Consider the following 15,565-nt stretch of genomic DNA (forward strand, 5'->3'; position numbering starts at 1 on the left):
CAGAATTGCAGACAAGACTGGAAGTTGAAAAACCTCATGAGAAGAAGAGGCAAACTACTTCCATGCTGCTCCCAAAAAAACATAACGGATGCAGGCATGCAACCATTTGAAGTTATGACAGTGCTGGAAAAGGAGATTTACGACTGGTCCCTGAAGCTTCAGCATCCCCATGGTCATGTAATATCAACTGGGGTTCTTGGCAACTGATGCAAACTTACGACAGTCGCAGTGTCCCACAGTTTCATAATCACCATTTGCTACCTTTACAGTTGGTATTCAATAAGCAAAATCAATGGAGAAGGCAGAGGAAATCACAAATTGAAGTCATGTGATGTCACTCTTAATCACCACCGGTGATTCATTTAGTGGCAATGTGGAAGACCACTGTACTTCGAGGAGTTTAGTGACATATTCTGATTTCTCCTTCAGTAAGAAAACTCTAGAGTCAATGAGTTTAGAACTAACCTGTTTGTTTTTTATTTTACTTTTCTTTGCTGAATAAAAGAGAAGAGGAGGGGATTTCCCATTGCTTCAAATATGGGAAACAGTGGTGGTATTTAGCCAGTTCTGACCAGTTCTGGAGAACCGGTAACAGAAATTTTGAGTAGTTCGGAGAACCAGCAAATAGGCTGGCCCCGCCCCCGCCCAGCCTCCCAGCTGATCTTCTTTTGTTGCCCTGAACAGGAGAACGGAGCTGGAAAGCAGGCTAGTGGGGTGAAGAGGCAATGGGAATTTTGCAGTAACCATTCCCCAGGAATGGGGCGGGAATGGGGATTTTGCAATAGCCTTCCCCTGCCATGCCCACAAAGCCACGCCCACAGAACCGGTTGTAAAAAAAATTTGAATCCCACCTTTGCTGGGAAAGTCTCAGACTTTCACTCCCATCCCAGAATCATGTACTATCCAGTCAATGTCTTGTCTCATGACCACAGAAGTAGGACCATGAAGTCTTAGTGCCAGGTTTTAATAAAAACCCTAGTATTGGCCTTTAAGCTGAGAGTGCACACAACCTAGCATTGAGTATTGTGAAAACTGGACAGCCTTCGAGTATCTCTGATGTCATTTTTAAGAAACTCCTGACAGCTTGTAAAAGCTTAGGGTATTGTCTTGCTTGGTATGTATGTATGATTTTTTTATTAACAATAAAGCTTAAAATCCCTTTATTCACTGGTGTTCTTATTGCCTCTAGATTCTAAAGCTCATTGCCCTGACACTTGGCAAAACAATTCACCAACAACTGCAGCCAGAAATGCCCTTCTAATTTGGGCATGGTCACATGATGTTTTACTTTACCACACCTTATATTTACATGCTGTTATAGAGTTTCCAGTTCAAATTGCGGTTGGTAAGTGAGGACTACCTATAAACACCAGGAACTGATCTGAATTTAAGGAAGTCTTGATCATTACTCTGAAAAAAAGAGTGGCTGCCAGACTGGGCCAAACAAGAAAAGAACAAAAATATCCTATCACTCTATTCATCCAGGTTCTCCATCTCAAGTGGCAGTCATTTTCAGACTCTTTAGGAAACTCATTAGCAGCATGGGCAATCTAAAGCATTCCAGATGGCAGACACGAATTCATTTCCCACTCTCTAAAATATATGGATCCCCTACTCTAGAGAGGAGTCTGGCAATCTGTTTTGGGAAAACAAATTCCATCAGTCATAGCTACTATCACAAATGGTAAAGACCAGGCGTGGGATTGAAAAATGTTAGCAACCGATTCTCTGCCTAGTTGATGGGTGGGTGTGGCCTTGGTGGGGTGTGTGACCAACTCGGCCTCCTGCACCACAGCTGGGGATATGTGGATTGGGAGGCTTTCCTCAAGTCTCCAGGAGGGCAGAAACAGCCCCGTTTCCGGACTACCGAAACTTCCAGGAGGCCCATTTTCACCCTCTCAGAGCCGCCACACGGGCCCTGCAGTTACCTGGCTTGATGGACGGGCCGTGTGGAGCCTCCTGGGAGGGGCGGGGTAGGCAGAGCCAGCCAGTCCTTGCAACTACCAGTTCGGCAAACAGATTCAAAATTAGCATCCGATTCGCCTGAACTGATCCGAACCACCTGAATCCCACCCCTGGTAAAGTCTGTGAGAACTGTAGCGCAAAAAACCTAGAAGGGACTGGTCTGGCTATCTTAATTCTACAGATACGAGGGACCATCATTCTCTTTCTACATTGTCACTTGTTCTGGAATGACATCTTGTCAGAGTTATGTATAAAACATTAAAATGGCAACTATATTGAAGTCTCCTCCTCCTCTCACCACAACCACCAAAATTAATAGATGAGAAAAGTTATAAAGGCTGACATAAGAGACCAAAGCTTTCACAAATTGCCATACATATTTGTCCTATTTTAACAGTGTATATTTAACCAAGTCATCTTGAAGGTCGCAGCTCCTTCAGATGTTGCTGATATTAAGCAACCTTTCCATATGGCTCCCTAAACACTTCTGACTATAAAGTGCTTCCCCAAACAGCTATAAAAGATTAAGCCACTGTGGGATGCAGCAGGAAGAAGGCTGGATCTGTTAATTGGGGGGGGGGGAGTCCTAGACCTCCAATCCCTTTTGCTTGAGATCACTGAATGTTGCATCCATTCTTTTGGAAAAGGAGAATGCAGCAATCTAAAAAAATGGGGGGGGGGGGATACTGCAGAAAAATTCAATTCACCAACATTTGCACTTTAAATGGAAAGAACCTGTAAATTAAGTACGTCAAGTCCTGGGACAAGAATTTTGCTCCATGGATGTACATAGCAAGCTAGCCCACATAAACAGTGTGATGGCAGACGTTACCGGTAAGCCCACGTTGATTGGGACACAAACTCAGATAAGCATGTTCCTACCAGGAAATTCCAGACTTGTCTTGCCGACAAATTTATTTCTCAGAGGATGGTGTAATGAAGAGGGAAGACATAAATGAGGAAATAGAAGTAGGAAGCACACTGAGTAAAAGTGACTTTGTAACACTGAAGTTTTGGATTTTACACCAGCACTGTGGTTAGTAAAACACCTATCTTTAGACTTCAAAACTGTGGGCTTTAATGAAATCAGAGCAGTGATAAATAAGATCCTGGAGAGGAATCCCAGCAGAACTCCAAATTGTTCCAATGAAGAGAAAAATGGAGGACAGCAAAAGAAACCAAACTGGTAAAAAGATGTAAGAATAAGAAAAGGATGCAAACCAGAGGTGGGTTCCTACCGGTTTACACCGGTTTGGATGAACCAATAGTAGATTTTGCTACTAGATCGCCAAATCGGTAGGGACGGCTGGCTGGCCACACCCCCGAACCGGTTTCCCTGATCGCCCATGCCATTGCCGGCATGTTTTTTACTCTTTTTTTAATGTTCTGCGCATTCGCAGAGCATGTTTTCGGCAACTGTGCGCATGTGCAAAGTGCACATATGCAAAACAGCATGTGCAGCGAACTGGCAGTAACGCCGGCAGCAACCCACCCCTGATGGAAACAGGTGAGAGAGACTGTTGTGACCCGCCAGAGGCCAGCAGAGCTAGCAGCAGAGTCAGACAGTGAGGAGGTTGGGGAGGAGCATGGGCCAGTCCTGAAGGCTGGGGAAGGCTCGGACGAGGGCTCTGCGTCAGAGGCAGAGACAGGGCCGAGGCAGTCTGGCAGTGATCAGCTGCCTACAGAGCTAGGCAGCAGTGAGGCAGAGGAACAGCTAGAGCCTCTTTCCACTGTGCGCATGTGCAGAGCTGTCAGAAGAAAAGAACAACTCAGAAATCAGGGTAGACTTGGCAGTAAAGCCACAGGGGGAAGGTGATTGGCCCCTCCCCTAGGAAATAAAAGAGGAGTGAGAGGGGAGTGGGCTTTTGCAGGAAACAATTCATTAGTTCGGTCATTAGATTCGTTTCAAGAGTATGAAGATCTGTCCGTGAACCTCAGAGACTATGCCCAGTCTTTCCTTGCACAGCACCTCATTTGGAAAATATTTACATGGCAGCTTTCCAAGATAGATAAGCTCTGTAGTCGTAAATATTCCTTTGAAAGACTGTTTGCCAGGCCTTGCTGAATGTGAATGAGAGGAATTCACAAACGTTTAATAAAAGGGGTTTTGTCGGGACCAGAACTCTGCCTCGTGCTTTTTGGGGAAGCCTGGGTCAGAACAGAGGCTGTTGAACAGATGACTCCAGAAATAGTATTCCAATATCTCAGGGGTTGCCACAAAGAAGAGGGAGTCAAACTATTCTCCAAGGCACCTGAGGGTAGAACAAGAAGCAATGGGTGGAAACTAATCAAGGAGAGAAGCAACTTAGAACTGAGGAGAAACTTCCTGACAGAACAATTAATCAGTGGAACAGCTTGCCTCCAGAAGTTGTGAATGCCCCAACACTGGAAGTCTTTAAGAAGATGTTGGATAGCCATCTGTTTGAAATGGTATAGGGTTTCCTGCCTAGGCATGGGGTTGGACTAGAAGACCTCCAAGGTCCCTTCCAACTCTGCTATTGTATTGTATTGTATAATATAGGCCCATTGACCTGAATCATCTCTTAATACTGGTCCAGTGCTCTGATTTCCATCACCCTTTCTGACAGAACAAAAATAAAAAATGGGGAGGTTTAAAATAGCTCAAGCAACACTATTTGCCACCACCTGGGAGACTTTTACTTTTCTAGCTTGTATCTTAACCTAGATTCTTCTATGCTTCTTCTAATATATTCCCAATTTATACTTACTGGGAATATTTAAAAACAGAAAAATGAGCAGCAATTCTGATATTCTCATGGGGGATTATTGGTATATAATTAAGCAATATCCATAGTAACCAGTAAATCTGCATTAACCTGACCTACTTTTTAAAAAAAAAATCCATCAGCTTTTGGGACAATGACATACAAACTGATCGAGTCTCCCCAATTCTGCATAAGAAGGCAGAGTGCAGAAGTATTAGGATGCAACAAAACACAAGACCTTAAGGATCCACTGATAACGCAAATTGTAGTTTTGAACTTAAATTTACAGGGATAAAATGTTGACCTATAATGAAAGGAAATTCCACAGAGAGGTATAGAAGCAAATGGACAAAGACTGTCAGATATATATCATTTAGATCAGGGGTGTCCAAACTTGGGAACTTTAAGACTTGTGGACTTCAACTCCCAGAATTCCCCAGCCAGCCATGCTGGCTGGGGAATTCTGGGAGTTGAAGTCCACAAGTCTTAAAGTTCCCAAGTTTGGACACGCCTGATTTAGATGATCAGAAAAGATATGATGTACAAATAAATGTTGCAGACCCGCAACTAATAGTTTGCACTTTTCTGCATTTGTTCTGTCATAGGTAAGAGCACCGCACATTCAAAAGGTTTAACTACTCTGCTAAAAATGCAATAACCAATCACTTGTCCAATAAATCTACCAAAGTCCAACAGCTCATCTTAAATACATATCTCCATTTGACTTCATCCTTTTTCTTCCTCTTCCCCACAGATCACAGTCCCTTAATAACCTAAGAAACACACATCAGTAATGTTCTTGAGAAACTAAACATAAAAGTCATTCTGCTTAAAAAACGGTGCAAAGTCCCAATTGTGTAAATGAGGAGGGACAGGAGTTTCCTTGCATTGATGTTTAAAGAGTTTGGGCAATGACAGGATATAGGCTAGAGTTCATTGTCTAGCTGAGGTTTGAGGAACATCTCTACTTAAGCTCCTGCATTTCTCCAAGTGGAAGTACTGAAAGGTCTTAGTTGCTCAGAAACTAACTTTTCCAAATAGCTGCTCTCTTCTTGTGCTGTCTTTCATTTTCCCACCATACTATGGAAGGATAATTAAGATATTCCATTTTAAAAATTTTATATTTCTACCCTGTTTCCCCTCAAATAAGACCTCCCTATATAATAAGCCCAATCAGGCTTTTGAGCACATGTGCTAAAATAAGCCCTCCCCTGAAAATGAGCCCTCCCATAAAATATTTAAGCACATGTGCAGCCAGTCCCCATCATTTCCTGGGGGGAAGGGGAGAACATGCCCCATGCACCTCACCTGCACCTGCCATCCATGCGGAGCAGCCTTGCGGAGGCCCGCTCCCACAAACCCTAGCTACCACACCCCTTCTCTTAGTGGCAGCCGCAAAGAGTGGCAGGCCCAGTGATGCTAGGGCTGGCAAGAGTATGCCAGAAACAGAGACAGAACTTCCGGCCCAATCTGGATCAGCTGATTTGTAGACCACAAGCTGAGGTTAAGGGGCCTCCTGCACCTCAAAAGACCTCCCCGAAAATAAGGCCAAGTGCTTATTTGGGGGGGGGGGACGACTATCAAAAGAAATTATGACCCTGTCTTATTTTCAGAGAAACGTAGTATTATCATTGGCTGCAGCCGGTCAAAGCAGTAATATCACAATCAGCGTGCAGAATTAAGATGAAGGGGTTTTGTAGAAGTGTGTATGCATATTTGGGGAGAATTTAACTTTTTGGATGCATTGAATCTATTTAATGCTTTAATTCTTTGTGTTTGATTCTTAAAATCAATGGGAAAGCGCACTTTCTTTGTTGCAGTGTTTTTCCACTAAATAAAGTGGCACTTCTTTGAAGGCAGAAAAAAAAAAATTGGTCCGAGGCTTGACGTCTGTCCCCCTCTGGTGTGTGTAAATGGCATCACAGCCTCCCCTTAAGCACCTACAAGATTTAAGGGGGGGGGGGAATCTTCTTGCATATTAATTAGCACTCATTTTAAAACTAAGCTGCATTCCATCTGCACAAAACCAGAACAGAAAAGAATGCCGCAATATGTCTTATATGTACTGGGAAGCTGCTAATGCAGGACACAAGAGTGAGATTTTTGTTTATCCATTTAAAAAGTTTTGCACATGCATTGAATTTGGTCTCAATTTTGTGAAAAATTTCAACCACTCGGAGAACGAATAGTCGAACCTGGATGTCTCATATCTCCCCTGTATTTAAAAAAAAGATCCTACCAATGTAGCACATCAAGTTGGAGTCAGAATTAGTATAAGTAGTCCTTGATTAACAACAGCAATTGGGACTTAGAATTTTGTTGCTAAGTAATGCGGTTGTAAAACACAACATCACATACTTGAGCCGCTTAGCAATGGCAGTTCCAGCACTTCTGGTTACCATCATTAAGCAAATCCTTTGCTGTCATTGAACACAATATCACATGCTCACCATTTGTGAACTCCTGCCAACTTTCCCATGGACTTGGCTTGTGGGAAGCCAGCAGTGAAGGTCACAAATGACAATCACATGACTAAAGGACACTGCAATGTTGTAATTGTGAGCCAAGCGGCCAAATCACAACACATAACTGTGGGGTTGCTTTAACAGTCAGAACTACAAAGATTGATCGTTAAGTAGCACTTGTTCAGCACTGTCAGAAATTTGAACAGTTGCTGAACAGTCATTAAATGAGGCCCACCTGTAAGCAGATATACGACAAACGAGAGAAGGAAAAGGGAACATACACACAGATTCTTCTTTAAATCAGAAGGGGGGTTGTGAACTGGTCATGCTGGTCCCAGCCACATTGAAAGTGCACTTCTTGCAAGAAACCCAGTAATTTATCTTCTTTGAACAGAAGCCATTCATACTTTTCGTTATTATTCACAATTGCACATCTGCATTATCTTATGGCAAGTACCTAAACAATGCGCTTTGAATGTCAAGGGCTATTCTTGGCGATTATCAAGGAATGAGAAGCAAATCACGGCTTTAAAGATCCGCTCTACAGATCATGCCTCAGATCCTCCCTATCAATTTGTTGCAAATGAGGACGGATCCTGAAAAATGTGAGTGAGTGTGTGTGTGTGTGTGTGTGTGTGTGTGATTGCATGTGAGTATTTCTCTTGTGGGACAGTCAAAAGAATTGGAAACTGTTGCAGTGCTCTGTTCTGCCAAGTTTTCCAATTGCATCAAAGTTGAGGCTGTGCCAAGAAACAAGAACAAAAACACCTTTCAAACTCAAGTTGGTTGGCATTTTAGCTTTACAGAAGCTACTTCTAAAAAAGAAAAGTGGCATTGCAAGCCAAAAATAAATCTGTCTTATGTCCTATCTATCCAAAGGATCTCTCTATCAGGGAAGAATTATCTAGCTCCACTAGGTAATACATTCTTCTAATATAGTAATCACGACGGTAAATTCATCAAAATCTACAAGAACTGTGGCTTTATAGCCTCACTTTCTATTGTTCTCCCCCATTCCCAGCTTCCCCCAGGCTCACCTTCAACAGAGCAAGCTGAATACTGTATATCGCAAAGAGCTTTTCTTACATAAGGGAGACGCGCTTCCAGTGAAGGATCAAACCAAGCAATGGCTTTTGCCCAAGAAAGAATGGCAAGCCATCTGCTTCCAATACTTTGGAAGTACTCAGCCTCCAATTCATTCTCTCTGGCTCCCCCCAATCCCAACCCCCTCACACAGCCTTCCCTGGAGTTTTCCAGCTTCCAAGTAGAACTACAACAAACCTGCTTTTCGGATCTCTGGGGAGCGATATGCACACACGACTTCCCGTTTGAAAAAAAAAAAGTTCATTCAAGCTTTCTCTTAAGGTGGAACTTCCTATAAACTTCTCTCTAGCAATTTGACAAAACCCTAGAACTTGATTCCTTCTTAGGAGAGAGACATTTCTTTGCAATTTTCAGAGATGCCGACCATTAGTGGTTAGCAAGAAGATCTCACTTCTGCCCTGTTTATGTACTAGTCCCCCCTTTTAAATCTAGTTTTTGTTAATGTTTTAATCTGTAATTTTTTTAGCGTTCTGTCATATTGTAGTTTTGTAAAGCCGCCTAAAGTCGCTCAACAATGAGAAGAGTGGCAGATAAATGTAATTAATAAATAAACTATGAATTCTGTTCTTTATACTGGACTTTTTAAACTCATAGGCAGAAAATAAAATGAAAAACCTTGGTTTGGGAACTTCCGGGCATATTGCAATTGCTGTTTCATTCTTTATCTTTTTGGCCCTTAATTATGTCCTGTCAAGGCATTGTCAACTCTTAATGACCACATAGTTAGTTTCCATGATTTGGCTCTTAGTAAATTTCCCAAAATTGGGATCAATCTTGTAAAGCCTGTACAGAGGAAGAGGAATTTGATTATGGTCGGAGAAAGTAGACCATCTGCTTCCTTTTTTCCCACCTGGTGTCCACGGAAGTGGTTTAGAGTAAAATGCAGTGAAGGGGAAGATTTCTTTTCATTTTGAGTGGGGAGAATAGAAAACCCTAACTCGTATCTTGTTCCTGATAGACTCATATAGCACCTGCAATCAGAGAAAAAAAATCTATAATTGTACATAGGGAAGTTCATTTGTTCACACTTGGTCCTTTTGATCCAAATTGTAAGACAACTAAGGCATGCAGAATAAAAGGCCCTGCAAATAGCCAGGGCTTGCTCCAAGCACATGCAATAAATGAGCAACAAAGGACGGAGTAGAGGACGCAGCTGTTGCACTTGCAGAAGGATTGTGAGTTCATGACTGCCGAGCTACATGAACAAGGATTCACTTGTCTCTAGTTTGTGGATCCATTGTGTAGCGTATTTTCTACATTGATTGGCAGAGGCTCTCTAGGGTAGCCAACAGGCTGCAGAAGGGGGCGGGCAAAAGCTGTCAACCGATCAATGGGGTGCATAGTTGGCCTTGCAAAAAAAGAAAAGGGAAAAAAGGCAGAATCGGTGATGGCAGGAGAGAACTGGGTTCATCATGCAAGCAGAGCAGACAAGTCAACATTGTCTACAAAGAAATAAAGGTTACGATATGAAGAACTGGCTTCATGGACTTTGGTGATGCTTGTGAATGCAGACGGAGTGCCCGTAATTACATTTCAAGCCAGGTAATGCAAAGCAATTACAAAGAAATCTGGCAATATCTAGCTGACTTTGGCTGATCTCAAATAAGCTCGGCAAGGTTTGACATGATTAATACTTGATGGAAGACCACTGGAGATGCCAAAATTTTAGGTTAAAGTAGGAGACTGGGACATTGTTGGGGAAACAAGCAATGGAATACTTCCCCATGTTGTGAGCAAGATAAACCATGGATCTTTAGCAAAAGTCTAGCATGACTTTTAAGACAATTGTATCTGTAACGACTGAATAGACATGCCCCAAACCATTCTAAACCAGCTTTTATTTTTAATTGAGTTCAAGTTAAAATGCAGTAGGTGAACTGTATATCAGCATGTGTTTACTGCTGATCTCCAATTTGAAGAAACTAAAGTCTATTCTCCATGTCTTCCCAACCATGGCACAAACATGTTCCAGTAACTAGGGTTTTTTTTGCCAAGAGTTCACAACATGTTATGCCCAGTCTATGCCAAGGCTGCTTGAAGATATCCATAGCTCTTTGTGTTTTAATGTTTTCCTTCTTCTCCCAACACTTTTGGCTGTAGTTATAACCTGGTTTTGGTGATGTTATGGTTGTTGAGGCCATTTTCAGGGAATCCACTCAACTCCTATATTAAGATGTTGTGGCCTTGCTATTCCCCATATCTCTGAGCATTGCCCTCTGCAGTCATTTTTGCTTGGATTGCAGAAAAGGCTGGAGGTCTGGTTTCCTCGGAGTCATCTGCTGACAAAATGCCAGACCATAGTCCTGGTCAGGTCTGATTCAGTACTCTTATGAAACACAGATTTAGTATTCTTTTGAAATTGCACTAAGATTGTTCCTTTAAACATTGGAGTAAGTTCTACATTGCACAGAAGGTCGATTCAAACCATGAAGACAGCCATGTTCTGACAACAACATATTGTTAATTCTGGCACTACTGAGCAGATTGTAAGTTTTCGGCTGCTATTGCTGATAAAAAGATTTCAAGCAGCTATACTATTTTAGTGCTACAACAGCCAAAATAGAGTAAGTACTATTGGCCACGAAGTCAAACTGGATTCCTTGATTACTCATGCCAGCACTGCATTCCCTTGCGTGTTACTGTTACTTCTCGTTTCTGTTGAGTGGCGCAATAGTATTTTCAATTTCGTGACTATCATTATAATGCAAACGAAAAGTAAACTAACTGATCCTCAGTGCATCAAAAGTTGTCTTTTAATAGCACAGCAAGAATATGGATATGTTTTCCACTGCACAGAAATACAACAAGCACACATGTTGTCTAGCCTTATCGATAAGACAGTATTTCACAATAAGTCTTGCTGGCAAACAAGCCATCCTGAGAATATGTGTTTTACTTCTGCTTTCCATTTTAAATACATTGTCACTAAGTTGCATCAGTGTCTGGATTTTTTTATGGAAGATTTGCAGGCTTCCATTTAAAAACAATAGTCCAGTGAAAGAGAATCTAAGCTTTCGGCCACTCTTATGCATGAAAAATTGAATATCGCTACATTAAGTACAAACACTTTTTATTATTATTTCTTGGAAACTAGAAGCAACATCAAATCCTTCTTAAAGTATGTTCAACCCTAGCAATGGATCCTGCATAGACATGGCCATTTCACCCTCCCTGAGCAATCTTGAAATGAAGAAGAGATATTTTTGTACCAAGTCACTCTTTAGTTCAAGCCAGATGTAGATACTGGAGGCAATAATTCCTGGATAACATTCTAAAGCCAACAGGCTCATTTGCCTTTGAAATCTGGGTACTTTTGAGGATTTTTATTACAGCATATTTCAGTTGCAGAAAAGGTTAAAAGGGGATTGAATAAAGCAATCACACTTTTTTGTCATGAATCATGGGAGAGTAAGGCCTCGGCTTCTAAAGCTTTGTGTTTATTATCTATGCACCTACATTTCTTTAGAGCTGTTCTTTCTTTTCTATACTTGGATGTTTGCTCTCAACCCTGGAGACTTCCTGCTGGGTGTTGCCTGACTGCACATATTTGGCATGAGTTTCAAGAGTGAGAGTAAATAGAGAGTTACATAACCAGGAATCTGGATCCAAAAGACAATTCTGACCAGATTAGAACAATTTGCAAAGAATTACATTAGTTCCTGTTCTTAACAAAAGCTAAGTTTTTTTTAAAAAAACTCAAATGTACAAAGATGACAAATATTAACTGATTGCAGTTCATTTTGTTGTACTTGTGATCACAATATCTAAGGCACTTGGGTTCTTAGCTGCAGCTAAGAAAAACTCAGAAAAAATATATGCTGTTGTATGATCTCAATTTACCTAATAAGGCTATTGTTCTAAAATGCACTTAGGAACTTTTTCCCCATATAGCTAACTGGTCTCTTTTCTTTGTAATAATTTAAAGCAGACTTCACAACCTGGATGACTTCTGGGCGTAGAGTTCAATTTCCAATATTCTCTACCATGACTGAGAATCACAATTCTAAGACCTGAAAGTCCATACATTAACAGGTTTAGCAAACTGGAGCAGATTGATAAGGAAGATCGTGAATTGCACAATTTAACAATTCTGGATAAAGAGAATTTTATATCATTGGAAGCTGTAATTTTATTCTCTAGAAATATATCACCTCTAATTAATAAATGACCTAATTTGATTGCTGCATTTTTTTACCTAGTCATTTCCAAAGTAATCTCCAGCTTTGCTTCCATAAAACCGTTTTCTTTCTGGCTTAATTTTCTCTTTCACCTATTCTTTCCAACCTAATTTCCAACAGCAGCCATAGAAATGCACAGGGAGATTTGTTTCTGGAGTGTTTTTCCCCCACTGGCCCCATCCAAATCAAGGCCATTTTCAAACTGGCTATTTCTTTTGCCAACTTCTTCCCCTCACATCAAATTTAATCCTATGTTCTTCTGTTTTCAGAACTGAAGGATGGACAGACTCCTGACTACCATTGTGCAATTGCTTTCCAACATTCTGTTGGGATGTAAGAAATAAAAAGGAAAAATTTAACTCTCTTTCCTTCTCAGTATGAGATATCTTGCTCCAGATGTGTATTCAGAAGGTTCTGACCAGTTCTGGAGAACCGATAGTGGAAATTTTGAGTATTCGGAGCACCAGTAAATACCACCAGTTCTGGCCCCATCCCCATCTATTCTCTGCCTCCTGAGACACAGCTGATCGGGAGGGAATCGGGATTTTTCAGTAACTTTTCCCTGAAGTGGGGAGGGAATGGAGATGTTAACAGTATCCTTCCCCTGCCACACCCACCAAGCCGCGTCCACAGAACCGGCAGTAAAAAAAATTGAATCCCACCACTGCCTTGCTCACACAAAAGGATCATCTACAGCAGAGGTCTCCAAATTTAGCAACTTTAAGATGCTGGGTGTGAAATTCTGGGAGTTGAAGTCCACAAGTCTTAAAGTTGCTCCATTTAGAGGCTCCTGATCTACAAGATTGAAACACTATTGGGGCAGTTGTCAGGATAGCAGAAGAAAAGGGTATCCAAGTGAAAATGGAGTAAGGAGAAACACTCCACCCTGGTTCTTCCATTAATTCTCAATCAGAAGCATAGGAAAGGAAGAGCCATTTCTCATTTCCTGGGATTATGAGGTGCATTATACAAATCTACTCATCGACTTTTGGGCCAGGAGATAGGATAAAAAAAAATGCTAATTACATCACATTGCCTTTTCTGCTAGATTAGCTATCTCAAAGTGTAGCTTGAAAGCGGGAAAGAGCTTTTGACAAGATGTAATGTAATCAAGGTGGGTTACAAGTGGCAGTTATCTTCCCAAGAATAGGTGTATGCATATTAGAAAAATTCTTGCAACATAGCGAACAGGGTTTTTCTTTGCAGGAGAAGGTAGCAGGAGAGCGAACAAGCTGAGAGGACATCATGGGAAAGAACAGTCCTCAATCCAAGAAAATAGGAAAATTAAAAGTGGAATTCATAATCATGGATATTCAATCCTTTGAAAACCTGGCTGAGATGTTATTGGCTTAATACCAAAACCTAGCTATAGTGGTATATAAAATATTGCTTTATAGCTTAGTATTGTACATGAATCCATTTCTTATTAACAAACCATGCATAAAGAAAGCCACGGGTGGGCTTTCATTATTCTAAGAAATTTGTATGGATTTATATTCATATAAATTATCTACCATTGTTGTTGTTAGTTGTGAAGTCGTGTCTGACCCATCATGACACCATGGACAATGTTCCACCAGGCCTTGCTATCCTCTACCATCCTCTGGACTCCATTTAAGCTCACACGCCTACTGCTTCAGTGACTCCATCCAGCCACCTCATTCTCTGTTGTCCGCTTCTTCTTTTGCCCTCAATCTTTCCCAGCATTAGGCTCTTCTCCAGTGAGTCCTTCGGTGGCCAAAGTATTTGAGTTTCATATTCAGGACCTGGCATTCTAAGGAGCAGTCAGGGTTGATCTCGTCTAGGACTGATTGGTTTGATCACCTTGCAGTCCAAGCAGGAATTGATTGCTGCTAGTTTTACTCCCGGTTCGTAACCAGCGTGCAATGTGCACGCATGCTATTCAATGTAAATTGTTCTTTGCACATGCACAGAACAATTTACAGTGAATTGCCCATGCGTAGTAACTAAAAAACAAAATGGCGGTGACCCACTAAAAAACAAAATGGCGGTGGCCCACTAAAAAACAAAATGGCGGCGGCCCATGCCCCTGACCCAGGGAACCGGTTTGGGGGCATGGCAGGCCTGGGTTGCTGCCAGTTCTGCGACCCAGGCCTGAATTCCACTACCGGTTCGTCTGAACCGGGAGTAACCCACCTCTGAGTCCAAGCGACTAATGGTAGATTCTATCTACCATTACTACCAAGCCATCTTTATATGTCACAAGACAAATTTATAAATTAAGTAGTATTTGAAAGCCAAAATATCCAAGCTAGTTTTCCCTGAAGGGCTTTATCTTCCACGTATTAGGAGCCGTTTAGTGCCACTAGGTACTAGAAACATTTTGGAACAATTTACATATAAATATATGGGTGAGCTTCGTTTGACACAATCTGGAAATGGAGCATAAAATCAGATTTTACAAATGGTCACTGTCAATTCTCTTTACATGGATGGCATAAATGCGTGTTTTGATCACGACAAAGAGACAAAATCTCTAGATCCCTAATTAAGGGATGAGCAGATTTTAGGCTCAGAAAATTCATGTTGCTTTTTTATCTGAACCCTGAAATCCATTATTCAGCACCTTGAGAAAAAGATACATACTGAGCAATAATGAATTCTGAATCCAGAGATTTCGTTTTCAAACATACGTAAACAGAACTCATAACCCTTCAATCAAGAATCCACTCATGGTTTCCCCAAGATTTACTCAGATTAACAATAAGGGATGCAGGTAGAATTTTGAGAAATAAATCATTAATATTACTAACATAATACAGTATTATGTAAATAAACAGAATATAGATAAGAGAATTAAGTGAGTACTAAAGAAATGAGGGAATTGTGTATGGCCATGCATGTGTATTCTTTGCTTGCGCCTACTGAAGAATATATACAACAAATACTTACGCTGAAATGATAAAATCAAGAAATTAGCCCCTGAAATTCAAACTAAGGATAGGCTAAAATGAACAGATCGTAGGACTAGATGGTATTTGTCCAAAAGAAGTTCTAAAGAAACTTAAATGTAAAGTTGCTAGCAAAATAATTGTGTAAGATATTCCTAAAATTGCCTCTCCATTATTTAATTAAATGATAAGCCATGCAATATCAGTTTCTAAAT

General features: G+C 41.1%; 1 protein-coding gene across 6 annotated transcripts in view; it reads right to left on the reverse strand.

Annotated features, from left to right (window-relative positions):
* ACOT11 (acyl-CoA thioesterase 11) overlaps positions 1-15,565 on the reverse strand; it is a 161,281-nt gene that overhangs the window by 81,633 nt on the left and 64,083 nt on the right. Inside the window, exon 1 of one of the 6 annotated variants that reach the window (XM_081946732.1) lies at positions 8,438-8,471. The exons of 4 other annotated variants lie outside the window; for them this stretch is intronic. The gene's annotated coding sequence lies outside the window, so the exon portion shown is untranslated. Of the gene's footprint in view, positions 1-8,193; positions 8,330-8,437; positions 8,472-15,565 lie in introns of those variants that run through there. One more of the 6 variants, XM_081946731.1, reaches the window with a different exon arrangement.

This window comes from Natrix helvetica (genome assembly GCF_964273705.1).
Source record: "Natrix helvetica genome assembly, chromosome: 3".
NCBI classification, from domain to species: Eukaryota; Metazoa; Chordata; class Lepidosauria; order Squamata; family Natricidae; genus Natrix; species Natrix helvetica.